General features: G+C 33.9%; 1 protein-coding gene across 1 annotated transcript in view; it reads left to right on the top strand.

Moving 5' to 3' along the window:
- The first annotated feature begins 3985 nt into the window (after positions 1 to 3985).
- The window catches only part of LOC132720563 (uncharacterized), a 28936-nt gene continuing 8549 nt past the window's right edge, over positions 3986 to 24372 (top strand). Inside the window, exon 1 of the mRNA XM_060704720.1 lies at positions 3986 to 4137. The gene's annotated coding sequence lies outside the window, so the exon portion shown is untranslated. The remainder of the gene's footprint in view (positions 4138 to 24372) is intronic.

Raw genomic sequence — 24372 nt, forward strand, 5'->3', positions numbered from 1 at the left:
TGGAGGAGCACGTGACCTGTTTTCGGTACATGGAGGAGCACGGGATATGTAAACCTTACATGATTGGTTAATTGAACTTTCGAAAACCTGGCTGAATACCGTTTGCCGGTTCGTGACGGATTTACCTCTGGGGAATTAGGCAGAATTACATCTAATTAGAACAAAATAACTGTTACGTGATATTTGTAATTTTTGTTTAAATATTTTACCGTTTAAGGTTGAAAAACTTGAATGATGTGTTTGAAAATTATCAATGTTTCTTTAATATAAACAATTTATTGTCTGTAAAATTTGAGATACATACTAATTGAAATATTCGATCGTAGTGGCATATGCCATAATAAATAGAGATATTTTCTGCATAAACTTGTGTGTTTACTTATTTTTTTGTTCGGAATTATTCATAAAATGGTAGGCCTATTGAATCATTTTCTTAAAAAGAAATAATTGTTTTATGTTCGACCTTCTCCGGTCATCAACGGTCACCAGTTTCCAATGACCTTCTTCTATATTGATCGACTATATGTTGTCCCCCAAACAATGTTGAAAATAGTTAAATGAAATATCTTATATCATTTAAAATGTTCCCCGCAGGAAACCATTTTACTTGTAAGAATTATGGACCGCCCCCGGTCTGTATGCGGTTTTTGGACCGGATGACGTCATATTGAATATAGAAAACCGTATGCAAATGAGGTTTAATATAATTTATTATCTCTCAATAATAGACTCCAAAGAAAATAGAGACTGCAAGTGTCAACTATATATATTTGCTTTGGAATATTGCTCTTGAGGGATCTCCACGATGTCCCATTACAGCCATCACGACACACATATAACGCGAAACAGCGTTAAAACGAATTTATGATGGTTAAAAGTCGAAAAAATAAAGAAGAAAAAAAGAGAAAAAAAAAACAACAACAAAAACAAATGAAACCACGATGTTGAAAACTCGGCATAATATCGTATCATCGTCATCGTACTTTCGACCTCTCGCCATAGTAGTTCCGTTGTTTCGTGACCTGGTAGCCTTTGTTCATTAAGTGTTTAGTTTCTTGCTCAAGAAATAACGGCTTGCCCCTGTCTTGGTTTGTGCCCACACGGTGATCGATACATAGTTGACTATTTCGACGCGCTAACCACTCGCCATAACAATACTTTATTTATTATATACATGCATAATTTAGTATTATAACATAATGATATGGTTATAAAGATATTTATTTCGTGTACAAGTTATGTTTTTATTTTTATTTTCAAAAGATTTTAAAGAATAATATGACCGTTATAAAATAAGATTCTATTCCAAATATTGGCACCATTGTAACAAAATGTATTTTTTTACCATAATTTATGCGGTGTTGAGGTATAACAATTATGCGATGCAGATGGAAAATGGGAGCAAAACCTTACAAAGCAAAGGTACTGTACATTTATTCTGGGAATATCCATATATACAACACCATAAGAATGAAGTGTTAAAGTACAGCAATAGCAAAACGATATATTGACAAACATGTGATTCATGATAATAATGTAAACAACTACATACTTTTACAAGCAACATACAACATATACAAATGTTAAAACAAATCAATGTTTAAAAATTACAAGTTAACGTTTTGAACTTAAACAAAAAATAGCGTTAAAATGACAACATGGAAACATTCAATACATTTTTCACCCGAATAACTTGTGCTAGCAATCAGAATCCCAACCGTTCAACTTTTCAGTTTCATCCAATAACAAGGAGGTAATCATTTAGGGTATGACCATAGCCCTATCTGTAATCATGAGTTATTGTTAATAAATGTGTAAGCAAAAGTCATTTTGTAAAGTCAGTAAAGGATGACTTATACTCATGGATTGAACGGGGATAATAAATTGGATGGGACCAGAAAAAATGTTTTAAAACTTCATAAAGGACAATTCATATTTGTTACAGAAATTGTACACCATATATTAGCCTGCGATCCAGTCTGTCACTCTTATGTCCTGTTCGGCTGATCGATATTATCAAAAACACGAACAAGTATGAAATAAAGCGTATGTGTTTTATTGTTAAAAAATCATTTCTACAACATTAAAATTTTTGGCCGCCAGGCCGCTGGGCCGCTGGGCCGCCAACTTTACAAAAATGACAAAATTAAAAAAATCTCTGCAAGTGATTTTTCTTTAGATATATCATTTAAATAACAATAATTATCTTTAAAACTTCATTAAATGCCGTTTTATTGTTAAAAAAACATTTTTAAAACATCAAAATTTTTGGCCGCTAGGCCGCCAGGCCGCTGGGCCGCCAACTTCACAAAAATGACAAAATTAAAAAAAATCTCTGAAAGTGATTTTTTCTTTAGATATATCGTTTAAATAACAATAATTATCTTTAAAACTTCATTAAATGCCGTTTTATTGTTAAAAAAAAACATTTTTACAACATTAAAATTTTTGGCCGCTAGGCCGCCAGGCCGCTGGGCCGCCAACTTCACAAAAATGACAAAATTAAAATAATCTCTGAAAGTGATTTTTTCTTAAGATATATCGTTTAAATAACAATAATTATCTTTAAAACTTCATTAAATGCCGTTTTATTGTTAAAAAAACATTTTTACAACATTAAAATTTTTGGCCGCTGGGCCGCCAACTTCACAAAAATAACAAAATTAAAAAAAATCTCTTAAAGTGATTTTTTCTTTAGATATATCGTTTAAATAACAATAATTATCTTTAAAACTTCATTAAATGCCGTTTTATTGTTAAAAAAACATTTTTACAACATTAAAATTTTTGGCCGCTAGGCCGCCAGGCCGCTGGGCCGCCAACTTCACGCTGCTAGGCCGCCAGGCCGCTGGGCCGCCCAACTTCACGCCGCCAGGCCGCTAGGCCGCCAGGCCGCCAACTTCACACATCTTTTGCCACTATAAAGCTAAAAGTTTACTGAAATCAAAAAGTCCTTCTAAATATTTTAATTCCTTCAGAACTATTGCATAAAAACGTCTCACTATAATTGTGCCACACAACTTTTTGTTCAATTATCTACATCTTGATTGCCCAAGACTGAAAGATCAATTTTTTGTAAATGAATAGGTGAAAATAGCATACTCAGTGATCTTCAAATGTTTTTTTTTTGGATGAAAAGAGACATGGTACCTATGCCTTCCATAGTAAACTTTATAGTGGCAAATTTATATATTTGATATGATAAACGGAGGTTAGCAAGTCTTCATTTAGGCTTACAATTACAGTTTTAAGAAGAAAGGGAACTATTATACTTGTAATTTTTATTATAATTATTATTACTCGTAACTTTTTAACTCACTCACTTACTTACTCTCTCACATATCTTGTTTTCCCTGGCTTTAGCCATTCTTTTTTCTTTGGCACAAAAATGTACAAATTTATTGGAATCACGATTCCACAGGACGAGAAAGATATAAACACAATCATATGTGGAACACGGTCACTTTTTCAGCTGCCACAAAGCACTTAACACTTGTTAGTGAGAGTATAAAAATTCCGAAAAAAAGGAAGCTCCTTCGAGTAAACATGTCGGACACTCAACTAATACGCTGCTCTGGAGTTAACCTATCACAAGTGTAACAATAAGTTAAAACAATGCTTGAACAAAGCTTTTAACTTTATAACTGGAATTGTTTCCCATAATTTGACATTTTTACCGTTGGTCAAATAGGGTTTCAATGATTATATAGCCTACAAAATCGTCGCACATTGGCGAAAAAACAACTGTTTACTTCTTGGATTAGTCAGTTTGGTGGTTACTGTATTTATCTTATAAGCAAAAGTACCATTGATACCCGGACTAATTACATGATTAAACTTATCTCAGTGAGATAACTGATATCAATTTATTGGTTGTGTCAAATTAAAAATCAATGCTTTCTTTATTAACATAAAACATTTATAGCAATGGGTATAAATCTGCGTATTTGATAAATATTGGAAACTTTCCTATTGTCAGGCGAGCTGGATTATTTCTTCACAGATAGCAAGATTTTCCGAGGAAGACATTCATACATAACGTATCGGACGCAGTGAAAGTCATTTGGATAGCAGCATTATATCTTTATGGTGAATTTAATAATGGACTCTCAGATATGTTTGGAGTATATATGACAGGTGAGTTTATATATTTATTTCACGAGTCAGTGTAACTTTATCACGGACGCACATAGATTTTATATGTTTTTCAGATACAGTCGATACGATAAGCGAAAGCTTTCAAGTTGTAATTTAGGCTTACAATTATAAAGATATGATGAATAACAATAAAAAAGTTGGAAGAAAAAAAGGAAAAATATAACTTTCATTATTATTATCATTATTTTTATGATTGTCACCTACCCAACCCAACCCAAACCACCCATCCACCCAGCCACTCACTCACTCATTTTTTAAATTTTATTTATTCAAATTATTGTGAACATCAATCACTTCAGCGGCAAATATCGTTTTCAAATTAAAGTTCCGTAAAATATGTTGATGAATTCCCGATGCTCGACTGTAAGTCATTCGTATATACATGCGTTTTACTTTTTTTTTTAAAGCTTCTTATTCTTTAAAATTTTCTTTTATTTATCTGTATCGAAAATTTGAATTTTATTACACATGGACTATCAAATTATGATGCGTTGCCCTAGAATTGTATAAACTTTCTAATTACACAATACGGGGTCATTCAATTGATTGAAGACTGATCTTTCTCTAAAATAATTATTTCCTTGTTGTGTTATGGCAAGAAAACATATTTGACCACATATTTGTGTCATTTATCTGTTCGCTACTTCCGATCTTTGTTGTACAGAAACACATGTTTTTATTTGTGTTTTCTAATCAATTCTAAACTATAATCAGTTTAATGAGATAACCACCGGGCAGACGACTACTAGATACTTTGATCATGTTTTTACCCCAAATATTTGGTATGTGAGAAGTTAGCAGTGAACAGTGAGCTAGGCAAAAAGGCATTTCAATTTATATAGGGAAGGTAATGATCTGCTGTAATGCTCAGCTGTTTTTGGCATCTAGCAGGGCATTCCTAAATATAGTGTAAAAATGCTCTGCTGCAATACTCAGCTGTCTTGGCAATCTAGCAGAGCATTCCTAGCTTTAGTGAAAAATGCTCTGCTGGAACGCTCAGCTGGCTAGGCAATCTAGCAGGGCATTACTAAATATAGTGTTAAAATGCTCTGCTGGAATGCTCAGCTGGCTAGCTAAGATAGTAGGCAATCTAGCAGGGCATTCCTAAATATGGTGAGAAAATGTTCTGCTGGAATGCTCAGCTGGCTAGGCAATCTAGCAGGGCATTACTAAATATAGTGTAAAATGCTCTGCTGGAATGCTAAGCTGTCTAGGCAATCTAGCAGGACATTACTAAATATAGTGAGAAAATGCTCTGCTGGAATGCTAAGCTGGCTAAGCAATCAAGCAGGGCATTACTAAATATAGTGTAAAATGCTCTGCTGGAATGCTAAGCTGGTTAGGCAATCTAGCAGGACATTACTAAATATAGTGTACAAATGCTATTCTGGAATGCTAAGCTGGCTAGGCAACCCAGCAGGGCATTACTAAATAAAGCGTAAAAATGCTCTGCTGGAATGCTAAGCTGGCTAGGCAATCTAGCAGGGCATTCCTGAATATAGTGAAAAAATGCTCTGCTGGAATGCTAAGCTGGCTAGGCAATCTAGCAGAGCATTACTAAATATAGTGTAAAAATGCTCTGCTGGAATGCTAAGCTGGCTAGGCAATCTAGCAGGGCATTCCTAAATATAGTGTAAAAATGCTCTGGTGGAATGCTAAGCTGCTAGGCAATCTAGCAGAGCATTACGAAATATAGTGTAAAAATGCTCTGCTGGAATGCTAAGCTGGCTAGGCAATCTAGCAGGGCATTACTAAATATAGTGTAAAATGCTCTGCTGGAATGCTAAGCTGGTTAGGCAATCTAGCAGGACATTACTAAATATAGTGTACAAATGCTATTCTGGAATGCTAAGCTGGCTAGGCAATCTAGCAGGGCATTACTAAATAAAGCGTAAAAATGCTCTGCTGGAATGCTAAGCTGGCTAGCCAATCTAGCAGGGCATTCCTAAATATAGTGAAAAAATGCTCTGCTGGAATGCTAAGCTGGCTAGGCAATCTAGCAGAGCATTACTAAATATAGTGTAAAAATGCTCTGCTGGAATGCTAAGCTGGCTAGGCAATCTAGCAGGGCATTCCTAAATATAGTGTAAAAATGCTCTGGTGGAATGCTAAGCTGCTAGGCAATCTAGCAGAGCATTACGAAATATAGTGTAAAAATGCTCTGCTGGAATGCTAAGCTGGCTAGGCAATCTAGCAGGGCATTACTAAATAAAGTGTTAAAATGCTCTGCAGAAATGCTCAGCTGGCTAGGCACTATAGCAGAGCATTCCTTAATATAGTGAAAAAATGCTCTGGTGGAATGCTCAGCTCGCTAGGCAATCTAGCAGAGCATTACTAGATATAGTGTAAAAAATGCTCTGCTGGAATGCTCAGCTGGCTAGGCACTATAGCAGAGCATTCCGTAATATAGTGAAAAAATGCTCTGGTGGAATGCTCAGCTGGCTAGGCAATCTAGCAGGGCATTACTAAATATGGTGTAGAAATGCTCTGGTGGAATGCTAAGCTGGCTAGGCAATCTAGCAGGGCATTCCGAAATATAGTTAAAAAATGCTCTGGTGGAATGCTCAGTTGGCAGACTGATTCTGAGTTCTAGGATTTATTGTTGCCAATGTTTTATTGACATTTTCGACTTCTAGGCAATTCTGAGGCACTCGCAGACTTTCAGGAATTTTCGGTGCCAATAGCAATAATGATATTTTTTACTTCAAAGGACCTTTGAGAGACTATTTCATTGTCCTGCGACTTTTTAAAGGACACTCGCAACTTTCAGGAATTTTGGTGCCAATGCTGATATTGACAATTAAGACTTCTAGGGACCCACAAGAGTCCATTTTGGTCATCTGCGACTGATTCTTGGACACTCGCAGACTTTCAGGAATGTTTGGTGCCAATGGAAATAATCACATTTTTGACTTCTAGGGACCTTTAAGAGTCCATTTCATTGGCCTGCAGCGTATTGTTGGATACTCGCAGACTTTCAGGACAGTTTTGATGCCAATAGAGATGATGGCAATTTTTACTTCTAGGGACCCGCCAGAGTCCATTTTTATGGTCTGCGACTGATTCTGGGACATTCGCAGACTTTCAGGAATCTCTGGTGCCAATGGAGATAATGACATTTTTGACTTCTAGCGACCCACCAGAGTTCATTTCGCTGGTCTGCGACTGATTTTGAGACACTTGCAGACTTTCAGGAATATTGATGCCAATGGAGATAATAACATTTCTGACTTTAAGGGAACCGCCAGAGTATATTTCTTGGGTCTGCGACTGATTCCTTGATACTCGCAGACTTTCAGGATGTTTAGTGCCATTGCAGATCATGACTTTTTTACTTTTAAGGACCCCTTAGTCATAAGCAGAGCATTTTTACCCTAAAATGTCATTATCTGGCTTAGCACCAAACATTCCTGAAAGTCTGCAAGTGCCCAATAATCAGTCGCAGACCAACGAAATAGACTCTGGATGGTCAAAAATGTCATAAATTGTAATTATCTCTATTGGCACCAACAATTCCTGAAAGTCCGTGACTGTCCAAGATTAAGTCGCAGGCCAAAAAAATGGACAGTGAATGGTCCCTAGAAGTAAAAAATGTCATTATCTGCCTTGACATCAAAAATTCCTGAAAGTCTGTGAGTGCCTCAGAATCAGTCGCAGACCAAAAAAATGGATTCAGAAAGGTCCCAATAAGTCAGAAATATCATTTTCTGCATTGACACCAAAATTCCTGAAAGTCTGCGAGTGACTCAGAATCAGTCGCAGACCAATGAAATAGACTCAAGAGGGTCCTTTTGAAGTAAAATTGTAATTATCTCTATTGGCACCAACAATTCCTGAAAGTCTGTGACTGTCCAAGATTAAGTCGCAGACCAAAAAAATGGACCCTGGATGGTCCCTAGAGTAAAAAATGTCATTATCTGCCTTGACATAAAAAATTCCTGAAAGTCTGTGAGTGCCTCAGAATCAGTCGCAGACCAAAAAAATGGATTCAGAAAGGTCCCAATAAGTCAGAAATATCATTTTCTGCATTGACACCAAAATTCCTGAAAGTGTGCGAGTGACTCAGAATCAGTCGCAGACCAACGAAATAGACTCAGGAGGGTCCTTTTGAAGTAAAAATGTCACTATCTCCATTGGAACCGAAAATTTCTGAAAGTCTGCAAGTGTTCCAGAAACATTCGCAGACCAACGAAATGGACTCTGGATGGTCCTAAAATTTCACAAATGTCATTAACACCAAAAATTCCTGAAAGTCTGCGATCGTCCCAGAATCAGTCGGAGACCAAAGAAATAGACACTTGAGGGTCCTGTAGAAGTCAAAAATGTCATTATCTGCATTGGCACTAAATATTTCAGAAAGTCTACGAGTGCCAAATAATCAGTTGCAGACCAACGAAATTTATACTTTATTTAAGAATGCCCTGCTAGTTTGTCTAGACAGCTCAGCATTCCGGCAGAACATTTTTACACTAATTTTTAGAATGCTTTGCTAGATTGCCTAGCCAGCTGAGCATTTTTAATACTATATTTAGGAATGCCCTGCTAGATTGCTTAGCTAGCTGAGCATACCAGCAGAGCATTTTTCGCACTATATTTTGGAACGCTCTGCTAGATTGCTTACCCAGCTGAGCTTGCCAACAGAGCATTTTTACACTATATTTAGGAATGCTCTGCTGGATTGCCTAGACAGCTGAGCATTTTTAACACTATATTTAGGAATGCCCTTCTAGATTGCCTAGCCAGCTGAGCAATTCAGCAGAGCATTTTTACACACTATTCTGGAATGCCCCGCTAGATTGCTTAGCCAGCTGAGCATAACAGCTAAGCATTTTTACACTATATTTAGGAATGCCCTGCTAGATTGCCTAGCCAGCTGAGCATACCAGCAGATCATGATTACACTATATTTTGGAATGCCCCGCTAGATTGCTTAGCCAGCTGAGAATACCAGTAGAGTATTTTTACACTATATTTGGAGTGCGCCGCTAGATTGCTTAACCAGCTGAGCATACCAGCAGAACATTTTTACACTATATTTTGGAATGCCTCGCTAGATGCTTAGCCAGCTGAGCATAACAGCAGAGCTTTTTACACTATATTTTGGAATGCCCCGCTAGATTGCTTAGCCAGCTGAGTATAACAGTAGAGCATTTTTACACTATATTTTGGAATGTCCCGCTAGATTGCTTAGCCAGCTGAGCATAACAGCAGAGCTTTTTACACTATAATTTGGAATGCCCCGCTAGATTGCTTAGCCAGCTGAGTATAACAGCAGAGTATTTTTAGCACTATATTTAGGAATGCCCTGCTAGATTGCCTAGCCAGCTGAGCATACCAGCAGAGCATTTTTACACTTTATTTAGTAATGGCCTGCTACATTGCTTACCCAGCTGAGCATACGAGTAAAGCATTTCTACACTTTATTTTGGAATGCTCTGCTAGATTGCTTACCCAGCTGAGCATAACAGCAGATCACTGATTTCCCTATATAAATCGTAATGCCTTTTTGCTTAGCTCACTGTTAACTGCTAACATCTCACATACAAATATTTGAACAACATTTAAACAAAAGAGCACATGTTTAAATCTATTCTTGTTCAAATGAAAGGTCAGAGTAGGGACCTATCAATTGCCAGACATATTTTTTTAAAGATACTTTTTTGTTAAAAGTTTGATTGATGAATTATGTGAGATGAAAATATAAGCAGTGTTTTTTATTTTGCTAATGTAAAATGTATTATTGTGCTGAAACTTTGTAGGAGTGTCCTTACGGGTTTTGTAGTTAAATAGTGTTTTTTTTCCGGCGAAAATGGTTCAAGAATATAATGTTTTCATATGTTCATCACCATCAGCGAATTCTTAGTTAAATGTATGCAAAATATTTACTAACAGCTATATGATATAGCGGTTTTGTGAGCGTTTTCCGTGTACAGCCTCCTATGGTGTACTTATAAGTCAGTTTTCATTAGTTATCACGCAGGCATGATCCATGTCTCTGATGATCTTAAAAAGTAATAATTTAAGGACTATTTATGGTTTATAACAACAAAAGAACATTCAATCACATCAGCGGCAAATATCGTTTTCAAATGAAAGTTCCGTAAAATATGTTGATGAATTCCCGATGCTCGACTGTAAGTGATCTTACAATAATCAAAACGGCAACGTTCTAGTTAATGACCCGTCATGCACAGTTGGTCGTTGCGTAGTAATTGGAAAATTGTTTTCAAAATAAAAACAATATTTTGCCAAATAATTTAAACATTTATTCAGTACTTACAATAATGCGTTTTGTTTTTGTATACATTGCTTGCAATGTATACAGAGTTATAAGCTATATCTCAGAAATCGTTACAGGTTAAGGCATTACCGAACAACATCCACTCCCGGATAAAAACCGCTATAGAAACTAGTTCTTCATTCTGCAGTAGCGTTACATTCCGACTACACATCATAAAAATAGTGTTTGCAAAGTTGTTTAAATGCTTTGAAAGTTCCAAATCGTTCATTTTCATGAAATAATAGACTCTACATTCCTTTAAAGAAAACAAAAAATAACATTTCATTGATAAAATCGTAGTTTATACCTACGCGTTAAACTTCGCATATACGCATGCGCTTGCTAGCATGAATGAATACATCGTAAATATAGTAAAGTCGTCAGAATTATATAAATGGGACGAAACATCTCAGATAGATATTTAATCAAATAAAATTCCTGATTTACATTTATGCAATAAAATTGCCCTAAAATGTTTTACAAAATGAGTATGGAGCTCCGTAACATGTTGTTTTTTTTTTAAACCTGGCAATTATCGTGGCTTCGAAAAATAGAAATTTCGTAAGCTATTCTTTTGAATACCTTTTTTACACATGATTTTCCTTTCACTTTTGTATGCCTTAGATTTTTGAAAAGAAATATGTTTCGAAATTCAGCGAAGATTGTCTGATTCAGTACGGGTAAAAATAAAGATTCGGCCGCTCGACCGTTCGACCCATAACAATTCGTCGAACTTGGGATATTGACGATTAAGCCAGAGCATGGAGCTAAATATAGGCATATGTGGCCAGATTCGACGATAAGAAATAATCATTTGAAACTAACTGTAAATCAGTGTAAGCATTAAGAAATAAATACATTAAATTTATGTTCAGAAAATAGGAATTATTTTAATCTGCTTATATTAATGGGTGCATGGAATTGCCGAAAAACACCGAAAAAACGAAAAACACCAAAAAATACCGAAAAAACTTTAAATACAAAAAAATATTTAGGCTGTGATTAAATTCAGCAATATAAACAATTTTTGATGGTTATTTGATGAAATGGGTTCAATAATATCAGTTTTAAATCGATGATATATCATAAAATACGCTGATGAATGTATTCGCTGAGCCTGCGTCGCACATAGAAAAGCCGAAAAACACATGTCACAGGCAAAAAAAAAAATGCTAATTTCCATTTTAATCACTAGAGAAATTGTTTTTCACAATTCCGATCAATAAATTTATCAATTGTCAGCATTATATCGAAAAGAACACACTATAAAAATGTTTTTGGAAACTCAACGGGTAAGCTTAAAAAATATGGATAAGCCGAAAAACACTTTTTACGGCGATACAATTGGTATAATTCCAACAAAATTAGTTTTATCTACTTTTTTCTATCCTTTAAATGATTAAAATTTACTTTCTTTTTGCAACCAGTGTAAATTAGAGAATGATTCTATTCTGTATTTAATGCGATATGAAAGTGTTTTTCGGCAAAGTAACAGTCTAGCTTCAAAAAACATGGAAAAGCAAAAAAAAAACAACATTTTTACGGGCGTTAAAATAGTCGTAGTTAAAACAAGAGCCGCTATTTTTTTTTCAACCTTTTAAATGAATAACTATTTCTTTCTTTTGTTACCAATGGAAAATGTCAGTGATATTATTTTTAAAAATACAGTATGAAAGTGTTTTTCGTTTACGTAACGGTCTAGCGTCAAAAACATGGAAAAGCAAAAAAAAAAAAAAAAAAAAAAAACAACACATTTTACTGGCTATGAAATGGACATATTTAAAATAAGAACTATTAAATAAATTTTTCAACCGTCTAAATGAATGATTATAACATTATATTTGTAAGCAATATCAGTAATATTTTTGTAATAAACATGAAAGTGTTTTTCGGCTATGTTACTGCCTAGCGTCAAAAACGTAGAAAAGCAAAAAAAAAAAATAAAAAAATAAATAAACAAACACATTTTACTTGCGATAAAATAGATATATTTAAAAAAGTGCTGCTAAATACATTTTTCAACCGTTTAAATGAATAACTATTACATAAAATTTATTACCTTTGTAAAATGTCAGTTATTTTTTGTAATAAGTACAGTATGAAAAACTTGTGTTTTTTCGGCTATGTAACAGTCAGCGTTTAAAACATGGGAAAGCCGAAAACCACATTGGACTCGCGATAAGAAAGGTATATGAATAAAAACACCCATAAAATTAGACTTTTCAATCGTTTAAATAATTAACTTTTACTTTTTATTTGTCTATAGTAAAAACTAATCGAGCAGTCGTTTTATATTTATATGCTATATGAGCTTGCGTAGTTACAATAGAGTAAAGAACATATATAGAAAATCATTTCGCAGTATCTTATTATTTATTTCAGTGTTGAAACTTAGATTTTAGAGTGTTGAATGTCGGCCATCCATCTTATGTCAACTGTGGTCTGTCCACATTTAGCATCGTCGGATACCCACGGTCGAACCATTTACATTTATCAGTTATGTCATGTTAAATGTTAATCAACCATGTGTATCCGACGATGACATTACAGTTGTTAACAATCTGCTGGTCATTTAGTTTGTTAACACTTTACTGGTCACACTTTTGCCCCAATTGTCACACAACATCGTACGAATGTGGGTGACAGGTTTTGCTCGAGTTGAAAATCAGAAGTAAGTCACAGTAGACAAAAAATAGAAAAAATGTTTAGCTCAATGGTTCATCTAAAGTTAAGAAGTTGGTAACACAGCCTGATTATGGAAAAAACCCTTCTTAACGCTGTCCAATATAAATGAATTTCTTGGAAAGGTTGTATATGAAGACTATATGTAACAATTATTGAATAATGAAAATATTACAGTACATTTGAATTGTTTTGATTATAGATTTCATTTTTATTAATAAACGATAAAGTAATGCATTTGAAAATTAATGTGTAGAGATGAATACAATACACCAGAATATATGTATTAATGCATCAAAGTACAGTACATAGATGTACTATAATTTGGTAATTAAGTCTTGTAGGATGATTCAATTTATTGACTTTGTATAGAGTTCAAGCCAGATCATGTATTTTATTAGATAGCATCACTGGAAACTCAATATGACTGTTTCAATATTCTATACTGCAGTCCATTTAACGGGTGTTTCAAAAAATGATTTCTTTATTGCTCATCTATCAGCTTGCCCAGCAATACACATATGGAACATCACATCTTCCTTGTCTCATAAATAACTTTGGAAGAAAAAAGCCTTGGTGCATGTGAGTCACTTGTTAGGGACATTGACCTTGGTCAGAAGATGACCCCTATTGTTTTCGAGGTCAGTAGGTTAAAATCAACATGGCCTTGATGACATTAATGGATTATATTATCAAGCAATGTATACTTCAGTACTTTCAGTGCTTTGATTAATTTTCCCGTTATAGTAGTTAAAAGTATTAGGGTTAAAATATCAGAACTATTTATGACCGATGCATGAGCGATTTACCGCCGCAGTAAACGTGAATAGTTTAAACCAAGCATTACTCTGAGAATTATAAAATTTGCAAATAGCGAGTATGATGGTTAAGAACAAAACATGTTTTAACTTGTAAAGGGAAGTAACCGCTTCGATGAGTTTGGACTACTTTCGTTATTTGCAAATTATCACACCAGAGTCTGAAATTTCGCTACCATTATTTGTTTGGTCTGACGACTTAAACAAATGAAAACGGCTAGAATTTCTACTTGCGTTCAATAAACAAACAAACAAACAAACTCTTTTCCTATCGATCTGCGAAGTCTCAACTGAACGAAAACGCTCTACATACGTAATTCTTTTTGAAAAAATACACAAGGATCTAGCTTGTGATAGTATTTAAACGCCATGTATAGCGCATGTATACTGTTCCGCACTGAATATTACGGTATACAACGAGTTGATTGGTTAAGATAATAATCGGAATACTATTGACCAATCGTATAACACTATTCCTTCTCACTTGAAAATCAAGATGGCGAACTTTATTTGACCTCCGCTTCCACTACCGATATTTTCAAAATAATCACATACATAGGGGGCTTTTGCTCAGTTGAGACATCGCAGATCGTTTGTTTATGGAACGTATGTGGAAATTTTAGCTGTTTTCTGTTTATTTCGTAAGAATCGACCAGAAATCGTGTTTGTTTACATTAATAGAATGGACGGATTGAAAATATTGGCATTTTATGAAACTTTTACTCATTTCTTTGTTTTTTGAGGGATTTTAATGAAATAACGTTAACGTTTGGATTGATCCTTCCAAATGGCGACCAAAAAGATATAACCGTGATCTGGCCGTTTTTTTCAGCGATGTTCTTCTTTGTTCAGCATGATGTTCTGTTGGAGACCTTATATCTAATTATAGTACATAGCCCATATAGAAAATAAAAAAGTTTGTTTCAAGCACCTCTGGCTAGAACTATCACCAAATAGACATTTACAATGAGACATATCTTGAGAAATAAATTTGCTTATCGTGAAATAAATGTTGACCCACTTAAATGTGCATGTTTCATTATCCCAACTTCACATTCGGCTAAAAACACAACAAATTCCGTAAAGTGCAAAAATACTCCAGTTAGATCGCCGGCGACAATATAAAAAACCCATGATTCAATTAACAGTGTTCAGAAAGTGAAACGGTGATTTTTGTGTTTCATGAAACCGAAACCTTAACAAAGTTGTATTTTAGTCTGAGTGTAAATTGAAAAAAAGAGTTGCAATTTTTATATCTGGGTACAATCGCAATCTGCAATATCTGAAATTCGCTTTACTGTTTCGCGAGAAATAATTTACACGTGTTTTTGTTGCAATGAATCTAATTATAAAAATGTTTCCGACTTGACTCTCTCAAGTGAGTTCTGATTTTGACAGTTTCAACATTTCTGCAAAATAATCAGATTCATTAAACTAGCAAAGAATAAAAAAGTGTAATAGAAGCAACATAATCTGACAGCAACCTCTTGCTATTAACTTCCGAAAGAAATAACACCGTTGAAAGTGCTTTTAGAATAGCGGGGTATCCATATTATTTTAATTATAGAGACAAGATTTTGTTCTCAAAGATGACAGAATACACGTTCTGTCTTATAAAGAAGACTTGCATAATAACATAAGGATGGAGAATTGAGTTAATTGAACAAGCCCATTACAACTTGACTTAACTACAGAGAAGAAAATAGGAAACAAGACAGGATCACAGGAACTTATTTGGATATCTATTAAAACCCCTTGATAAAGTGGAAGTAATTTTAACAGGAGTGCTCCATGTGTTTCATAAAAAGTACAATAATATCAGATATTGGCTTTTGACATGGATGAATGGGCCGGAAATTAGAATGAACTATTAATTCCTAATAGTTATGTTTTTGCTATTGAATGTAAAAAGTATTTTATTCTCTTAAGGATTTCTTTTCATTTTAAAGTTATAGAAAACATTGGAATTATTTTTGCTTCATATACTTTATCAATTATACACTTTTTGTTTTTTTTTATAAATAGTAGACTAATCATTATAATCTTATATGAATTTAGAATAAATACTATAATACAGTAACGAAGGTTTTTGTTTTCTTCTCGTTTACGAAACGTCGGTGGCTCTACTGTGCCTGAAATAACGCAAAAGGGGGCATTTGATGTCTTCCACCACCACTAAAGCTGAAAGTAGCCATATGAGCTAAACTGTGTTTGTGCAACGTAAATCCCAGCCAAAAATGGAACGCAGTGTCACTTTAAAGATTCATAAACATCAATGAATAAGCACGTTATACACAATACATGTAGCTAACGATATGGTAATTTACATTATAACACATAACGCAGCTCTGTTTTAATTTGATTTTATGAATTTTCAAGGTATTTTGTAATTTACAGTTTTGATTCAAAATATAAAAAGTTTTTTGTTTTCAGTTCAGTCATAGTTTCTATATTTTTGATTGACCTCTTTACCATTGTTGAGTGAAAACATGTAAATGTTTTTTAGATTGAAAACATGTAAATGCTTTCTATGTATATAGACTTTGCATGTTTCTGTATTTATGTGAAGATATTATTTTTATTATTATTATCATAGAATGAATTGTATTAATAACATCTTTGAATTTGTCTCTCTCTTGCATTTCCCTAGCATGATATATTTCTTTAATAAGCAATTTGGACACGTTACTCTGACAAGTAGTTGTTTTTAAACAAAAGTAGACCGAAGAACTGACTTATCGATAAATAATGTATGGGTATACGACAACAAAATTATCACTATCATTCTTGGAAATGAGTCTTGTAACCACAGGGAAATGTCATTATGTTGTACAAAATGCCTCAAATATCTCTGATATATTGAATCAACAAGGTTTTTAGGATTTAATTGCACATACGTTGTTTATAATGATAATTATAAGCACAGGACATTTTGTCTCAAAGCTATTGTCAACATTGAAAACTTCTCATGGACTTTGTTAGTTGCAACTGAATCATGTTGAAAGAGGACCTCAGCATACATGTCAATCGCAACTACTCGGCCCTTTCCGTCAGTCTCCGGATAAGGCCCTCGAACACAATAGTATGAATACACAGAACGGATGCGGTATTTCGGTCTAACCTACGCTTAGAAACTAAACATCACTGTTGTACAGCGTCCACCGGATATAGCCCCTAAAAACACCGAAAACGAAAGTAGAAAGCTGCACATCGAGTACACCTAAGGTAATGTTTTAACTGATTTCTTCATCATAACTTCATAGATTTTTCAAAATTAAACAATTTTGTAAAGCTAAATGGTTCTTGTTTAAGAGCAATATTTGCTTTTGTCTGCAAATTAACTACTTTGTGTTAACTTGCCGATACAATGTAGCGTATTTGTTGATATGTGCGAACGATTTTGATATTTACCACTTAATCAAGCCCAAAACGCATTTGCTGTATCAAAATTCGCCATTTAACACAAACTATAGTCCTCCCTCTACTTAGATTTGAGTTTACACCCTTCAACTCGAACTGCTTTTAACAAAATTTGCAAAAAACGGCCTTGCCTTGTGTACAGAGTCTAGCAAAGAAAACAAATTTAAGTGAACGGGGTGTAGTAGTTTAATGTACAGGGTTAAGTAGATGTGTACGGTGTGTAGCAGTCAAATATTTTTAAAGTATAGTCTTTTATATTATTTTTAATTGGAAATAATCTCATTTCAGACTAAACATGGGTAGATTAGAGGACGATACAGAGGTATTTGGTAAAAAAAATAACTTTTTAGTGTTTTTGAGCCTAACAGTATAGCTGCGTTTATTTTTTATTGTCATGCCATCAGCTGAATAGTGTCTGTCGGTATTTATAAGACATGTTGAGGAGTCTTCTGACAAACTCGCTTAAATGGAAATGGTCTGGATGGGGATTTATATATATACATGTATAACTAGCCTACACATAAGACATGAGGTTGATAATTGATCAGACAATTAAAAGATTATGCACGAGTGTCATTTTCTACAAAACGGCATTAGCACTGTCTTCTATAAAACAGTTTAGCCGCCTTATATAAGCTATTAATCGACTCAAAAGATACCGGTAATAATATGCCGAATAGACTCTTTTAATGTTTCATATCACTCTGCACACTCTGTACATTGGTATGGCATTGTTGAACTGAAAACATAAAATACCATTATTATCATCATCGTCATCATCATCATTGAATAGTCATCATTATCATTATATTTTTTAGAAAAAGCAGCAACATAAGCGGCAGCATTGTATTTATTAAACAATATCGAAATCACAAGTGAGGCCACCCGAGTTTGACTGCAAAACAAATATGAAAGACTTTATAGCCACAAAAGATAAATCTAATGATTAACCTAACTAATCAAGGCAGATATTTTACCAAACCTCATTAAATATTAACATATTGTTTGTTTTTCAATGAAGTCTTAAGACCAGCTAAATATAGATCTGTACGTGGCAACATAAATAAAGTAAAACACTAGGATATTTGAGCGAGCGTTTGATATTTTCAAGTTTGCCATGCCCCTAGATTAGGAAATTTTCCAACCATACAGGGTAACGCCCACTGCAGTGACCCAATATAACAAGTTTAGATCAAGCATAACCAAAAAACATGGTTTGAAATTGTTTAAGACAAATTATAGAATTTGCTGTACGTACATAATGTTCTACCACTATGGAATGAAATTGTGGTCTTTTGAGTTTTACGATTTCCCTAAAATTAACTTTTAGTCACGATTAGCAGGACGGAAACTGTTTACTGCAATTAATATGTAAACATGTTGCGTAACATGTTTACAATTTAAACATTTTCATCTTTTATAAAATTAATATCATTCACTTCACAATCCCTGCTCCCGACATTAAACGTTATTTCTTCATCAGCGTACGTGTATATGCTCAGGTACTGAATTTATTTTGCAGAAAATGACATTCGTTTTCCTACTACACCCCGTACAATCGCTAACAGTTTGCCATCTACACCCCGTACACATCCGTGCTAGACTCTGTACACAAGGCAATGTCGTTTTTCGCAAATTTGGTTAAAAGCAGCCCAAGTTGAAGGGTGAAAACTCAAATATAAGTAGAGGGATGGCTGTAGTTTGTATTTACGGCGGAATTCGATACAGCAAATGCGTTTTGGGCTGGTTTTAGTGGTAAATATCAACATAGTTCGCAAATGTCAATAAATACGCTACAATTCATCACCAATTTAACAAAAAGTATTCAATTTGCAGACAAAAGCAAATATTGCTCTAAAACAAGAACCATTTAGCTTCACAAAATTGTTTAGTTTGAAAAAATCAATGAAGTTATGATGAAGAAATAAGTAAAAACATTATCTTGGGTGTACTCAGTGTGAAGGTTTCTACTTTCGTTTTCGTTGTTTTAGGGGCTATATCCGGTGGACGCTGTACAACAGTGAACATGTAAACAAATAGTAATTTAATGCTGGGAGTTGTTGACAAGTTTATTTCCAATATATGTAGTTAAAGTCCACCTAAAATAAGTGAATTCATAGGTACAAAAGCAAACAATAAATTATTTATATATTTACTAATATGGCTGTAGAAACCGAAAGTACAAAAAACCAACCTGTTGACATTTAGTCGGATTTGTTTAAAATTGAACATCAATGGGCATATTAAAATTACAAATTGTTGTCAGACATATTTTCAAGCAGAAGAGTACCGGAACAAACATTAGATGTCAAATATATACATTCGTTTTACATTATCTCTGTTTCTGTTTACATCTGTAAACCACGTGGTAGAACTACTTTCAATACGTATTGTTTCCGAGGTTATTATAGATAATAGCCGAGGCAGTTCCGAATGCATACATGTATTTGATGAAGAGTAAATAAAAAATAGACGGGTCTTTGAAAGTTTGTCTCAATATGAAGAAAACTTTCATGTCATCTGCGAGATGAAACTTTTTTATGCTTAGATGGCGCGGCGGTCGAGTACTATTTGAACTTTCTAAAACTTACATTGTATTTGCAAAGTAAGTGGTTGAGTCATACTCTAGATACATTTTTGTTGTTACTGTTTGGCATTGATTTTCAGATGGATTAAGTATTATCCTGTGCTATAACTATCAGATTAAAATACCGCAAGGTAATGAAAAAGGTTTTATCAACACTTCATTTTGTCACCATTATAACAGGGCTATTAAGCCTTATATGCTAACATTCTACCTTTCAAATGTTTTTTTTATGTTTTTTGTTTTTGTTTTTTTAGTGTCATATTAACTACAGTTTCCAAAACGTTTCTCATTGGCGACATAGCTGAGGCATTTTTAACGTGTGCGCTTTTGCAATAAGTGCAATTACAGTGATTAAGTATTATCATAATAATGTATAAAAATCATAATACAATTTCTTTGCATTTTCCTATCTTTATTACAAATTATTTCACTTCCAGCTCTTCTTCACTTAAGATGACAATCAATTGAATTCTCTAAATACCTTATTACAACATTATACAGAAAGAAATTATAAAATAATTATGATAAATAGAAATAAGAAAATATGTACAGAAAGAAAAAAAATCATTTCAAAGGCTAAATGTTTCTTTGAGCACCGCAAAGTAACGCAGTTTGCTGACAATATTACTTTATTTTTAAAGATATTTCTGAAGTTCAAAACTTTAAGGGTATATTTTCGTTTGAAATTAAATAAACTAATATACTTCTTTTGTAGATAGTGCTTTGAAAAACAATTCACTTATAAACAGGTAAAAGCTTTAGAATCAACGAATGAAATCAATTTGAACAAATAAATTAGGAAAGAAGATTTCGGAATGTCAAACTATTATTTTAGATCGGAGGAAAAGAATCTTGTGGTAAAATATTACATATTTTGTCAGAAAAGTATACATCTTGTGCAGAACATAGATACACCAAACACGTTTAAACACATTGTCTTTTAATTTTCACGAAACGGAAAGAATGTTTAATAAGAGAAGACAAAAAAAAAATGACAATAGATGAGATATTTAAGATGAATATAAACAAATTCCTAAAAATACAAAATTTACTTGAGTGAAGAATTTTAACGAAAATTAATGCTCAATGCGGTATTATTGCATATCTTTTAAGAACAATCATAGGAGCAATCTTATTTTTCAATATGACCCATGATTAAAATCATTACAATTTCTTTTTATATTTTCTTACACAAATATACGATTATGAAAACAAAAATATCGGAAAATGACTCACCAAGGATGCAACTGAGATCCTACTAGTGCTTTCCATGGCTCCCTAGCCATGTAACAATTATTCTTATGAAAACCAAGCACAATTTACTGCTGAATGACATCATTTACTTTACGAAACAAACGTACATGGTAAGATTCACATTCATCAGCCTTACACTTCAGGACCAATTTAAAGTTTCTTACTTAGTTTCATTCTATCTAGAAACCAGGAAATAAAATTGTTTTGGAAAAAAAATGTATATATATTTTAAAGTTTCCTAATTTTTCTTATTAGATGATTTTCATTGTGCTGTGGCTTCAAAAACTTTAATAGCTGCCTTTAATGTAGTATAACGAGGTCACGTGTGTGTGTGTGTGTGTGTGTGTGCGTGCGTGCGTGCGTGCGTGCGAGCGTGCGTGCGTGTGTGTTTTGATTAGAATTAGTTACGGATTTGATGACTTGAATATGGAATTGTTTATGATTACACCATTAATTTTGTTATAAATAATGTCTGATGCATGTATACAATATTTATGCTCAAATTTGATTTTTTACTGTTGATCATTTGCTTATTAAAAGTTTATATGCCGTTAAATTGGGATAAAATTAATTAATGTCCAAAACACACACATTAGGATAAACCAGTACGAGCGTGTCTGCTCTAAGATACATGGTGTCGGATTTTCTGGCATAATACGGCATTGACTAAACCATACCCGTATTGTCAACGTATAAAACAAATACTACTAGTACTACTAGTACGTCAAAAAAAAACCTTTTTACTACTAGTACGACGTAACGAAATATTCGTGTTGCTACCCCTTTAATTTCAACAACACTATGCAGTACACAGCTGACCATTCCTTCGTTGCCATTTTACGCGTGCGTAAAACCTCGCTTGTAGACTATTGACATACTAATTCAAGATATGTTAGCCAAAACGTGTCATGAATCGAATAAAAATGGACAGATCCAATCAATCTCTACAAACTTGGTTTCTTATAATGGATTACTAATAAAATTCTAACATGAATATTCAGTTGCTCAGTTAGGGTAACTTATAGAGCTACTCAATAAGCAGATGCTAAAACTTCTTCTTCGCGCAACCCTATTTCAAAGAGTTACTACCTTGTTAAAGTAAAACAGTAGGAACATATTTAACAGAACAAAACATGAATTGTATTTTATTTCGCTCAAAACAACTTTGTAATGACAGATCTATTAGTTTATTTACATAAAATACTTTAACATAACCGCATTTTCAAATTGGTGTTTTAAATTTTTATTATATAAATGAAATGTAATACTTGATTGCTCTCTAAAACGCTACTTCAATTTTGTGTGAATGTATCACTACAGAGATATAAAGTGGGTCACATTTGCTGTTAACGGAGTTTCAAATACGTATCCAAAACCATGTTTATACTTACACACCTCCTCTATTGTTTGTGACAGTTCTATGTTTTTCGGATAGACCTGTTTAAACAAAAGAAAGTCCGTAATGAGGTCTATATTTTGCACGTGCACAGGTCAGTTCTAGACAGACAGACCCGGTCATGAAATACACATGAAAAAATAGACCTGCCTATGCGACAAAGAAAACATGAAATGCAATCAAAAATTAAAACCCTTTTAACTAAGCAATTATTCCAGCATCCCTAATTCCATATATTAAATCTTTTCAATAAAAATAATGGATAGCATATCAGAGTTAGGACACATTTAACATTTATTTAATCGCGTAATTTTTTAAGTAATTGTAATTCTGTCATTAAGTTCATAATATAACAAAATGAACGCTTCAAGTTCATATGTATGAAACTATATAGCAGAAATCACATCATACTCATGACCATTTTAAAATGTTAATAAAGTTATAAGTGATTTAGTTTAAAACATTTTATGATGAACGATCATGTTTTATTCTAGAACACTTTATAATCTATAAAATATAGTTTCGGTTCATGTATCTCACACTTGCCAGCAATATACATATGTAAGTCTTTCGTGGTATGCTGGGTATCCACACATTGCCCTTCGTACAGTTGCCCCCTCGCTAGTTTGCCCCTTTTTGCAATGGCGGTCAACTACCCCCTCATATCTTTGGAAGGGGCAGACATTTGTCCCCCCCTCCCTGTTTTAAAAAATATTTTATTGTTGAATTGTTTGCTACCATAATTCATCGCCTATTGTCGAAATTTCATTGTGCTTAAATACACAAAAACTCTCGCGCAAATTTGTGAAAGTCAAAATAGCATCCATAACTAAAATGTTTTCATTGGCAAACATAAAATCTATACACGAGATGACAAGTCACAACGGGAAAAAAGGGGGCGTCCGGGGGAAAAAAGGTCCGGGAGCAAATGTCCTAGTAGAATCTGAATTGTCGGATACGAAATACTATCAACATAATTATTCATTCTTTAACATACTTTTTATAACAGATCTATTCACTTTATTATTGACAAATTGCACATTTAGCTTTTTTTTTTATTTTAAAGGGGAAAACAAAGTATATATTATATTTAAGCAGAACGTTAATAAAAGTTTACCTGTTTATGCGTTGTGTTAAAAATAATATTTGTGCATTTCATCAAATTTCAAGCAAATATAGGTCTAACGGTGTGTAAGTTGGATATCGGCCTCGTACATCGATCTCTCTGATTAGGAAAGACCTGGTCACGAATTTCATGAAACACCTCGAGCGCTACGAGCTCTCGGTGTTACATGAAATTCGTGACCAGGTCTTTCCTAATCAGAAAGACCTCGTACTCGGTCGATATCCTATACAAGAATTTGTAACAGAGTTACCAACGTCCCCCGCCTCGGGGGATTTTTATACTATGCATAAAATTGTGCTACAGTCTATAACTTGCCCATGCGACCACGTGTATTAGCGACTTTTGTCTTAAACGACCACTTTACATTCCCCCCGATTATTTTCTCTCTATATCTTTAATGTATTAAGCGACTTTTGCTCAACGCGACCAGCGACCGCTAATGAGTCACCTAAATGAGATCAATCATTTCATTAAACGACCAGTTTTACCTGTCAAGTAATTGCCATTTTAGAGAACGCCACCTCGTAATGTCACAAGTGTACACAACAAATAAACGTGTGAAAAACTCTATTTCCCAAACCGTTTTAGCGTATGCAAATGAAGTTAAGTATACCCGTGACGTGTATTATCCAATAATATCGGATAAACAAT

The sequence above is a fragment of the Ruditapes philippinarum genome, unplaced genomic scaffold (assembly GCF_026571515.1).
Source record: "Ruditapes philippinarum isolate M1 unplaced genomic scaffold, ASM2657151v2 ctg366_1_1_1_1, whole genome shotgun sequence".
NCBI classification, from domain to species: Eukaryota; Metazoa; Mollusca; class Bivalvia; order Venerida; family Veneridae; genus Ruditapes; species Ruditapes philippinarum.